Source organism: Bison bison, unplaced genomic scaffold (genome assembly GCF_000754665.1).
Source record: "Bison bison bison isolate TAMUID 2011002044 unplaced genomic scaffold, Bison_UMD1.0 scf7180017864482, whole genome shotgun sequence".
NCBI lineage: Eukaryota > Metazoa > Chordata > Mammalia > Artiodactyla > Bovidae > Bison > Bison bison.
Window position 1 is genome coordinate 3,755,404 of NW_011495042.1, and position 1,299 is coordinate 3,756,702.

The 1,299-nt window shown below is 50.0% G+C and overlaps 1 protein-coding gene across 4 annotated transcripts in view; it reads left to right on the forward strand.

Annotated features, from left to right (window-relative positions):
• Positions 1 to 1,299, forward strand: part of ATG7 (autophagy related 7) — a 196,450-nt gene that overhangs the window by 1,011 nt on the left and 194,140 nt on the right. The window lies entirely within an intron of this gene.

Here is a 1,299-nt window from a genome sequence, read left to right on the forward strand (position 1 = left end):
AAAAAAAACAGAACAAAAACAAAGGGCAGACATTAACCCACCTTCTAGGGTTGCTGTGAGAAGTGAATTAGAGGATGTTAGCCACTTGACACTGCTGCTGCTCCTGCTAAGTCTCTTCAGTCGTGTCCCACTCTGTGCGACCCCATAGATCGGACCCACCAGGCTCCGCCATCCCTGGGATCCTCCAGGCAAGAACACTGGAGTGGGTTGCCATTTCCCTCTCCAATGCATGAAAGTGAAGAGTGAAAGTGAAGTCGCTCAGTTGTGTCTGACTCTTTGCGACCCCATGGACTGCAGCCCACCAGGCTCCTCCATCCGTGGGATCCTTCAGGCAAGAGTCCTGGAGTGGGTGCCACTGCCTTCTCCACCACTTGGCACTGGTGGCCAGTGAACATAAACTGCTGCAGTTACTGTTGCCAAGTTAAGACATGTTAAGAAGCTTTATTTGGAAATGTGGGTGTGAGGGGTAGAGCCCTGAGGAATTTTAAGCAGGGTTGTGCCATGGTTTTATCTCTTTTAAAGTAGCCAGGCAGTGATGTGCTTATTAGAGTGGGCAGAAAGGACCTGCAGGTAGACCGGGCAGGGCACCATTGCTGTAGGTTGCTGTAGTCCAGGTGCCGGAGGAGGGGGGCCTGAACCAAGGCAGCACCTGTGGGGATGGAGAGGGGTGGGTGCATTCAAAGACAAGGAAGTGAGATTCGCTGGACTGGTAACTGGTTGGATGATGCTGGGGGAGTCAGGATTTTGGGGGTCGAGGATGGAGAATGAACCCTCTATGTGGAGATAAAAATGATAAGTAGTTTGGTCAGTACCCTTGACCTCAGAGATTTTCTTTGGAAGTCAGAATGACCTCTGTCTTCCACTTTTGCTCATGGAAAAAAGATTCTCTGATGCCTTCCTCCTCTCTTTCTCCCGATCCTCCCTGCTGTTTCTAGTGACGCCCCACTGTGTGTTCAGTTCAGTTGCTCAGTTGTGCCCGCCTCTTTGTGACCCCACAGACTGTAGCACGCCAGGTTTTCTTGTCCATCATCAACTCCCGGAGCTTGCTCAAACTCGTGTCCATTGAGTCAGTGATACCATCCAACCGTCTCATCCTCTGTCATCGCCTTCTGCCTTCAATCTTTCCCAGCATCAGTGTCTTTTCCAGTGATTCAGTTCTTCACATCAGGTGGCCAAAGTATTGGAGTTTCAGCTTCAGCATCAGTCCTTCCAATGAATATTCAGGACTGATTTCCTTTAGGATTGACTGTTTTGATCTCCTTGTAGTCCAAGGGACTCTCAAGAGTCTTCTCCAACACC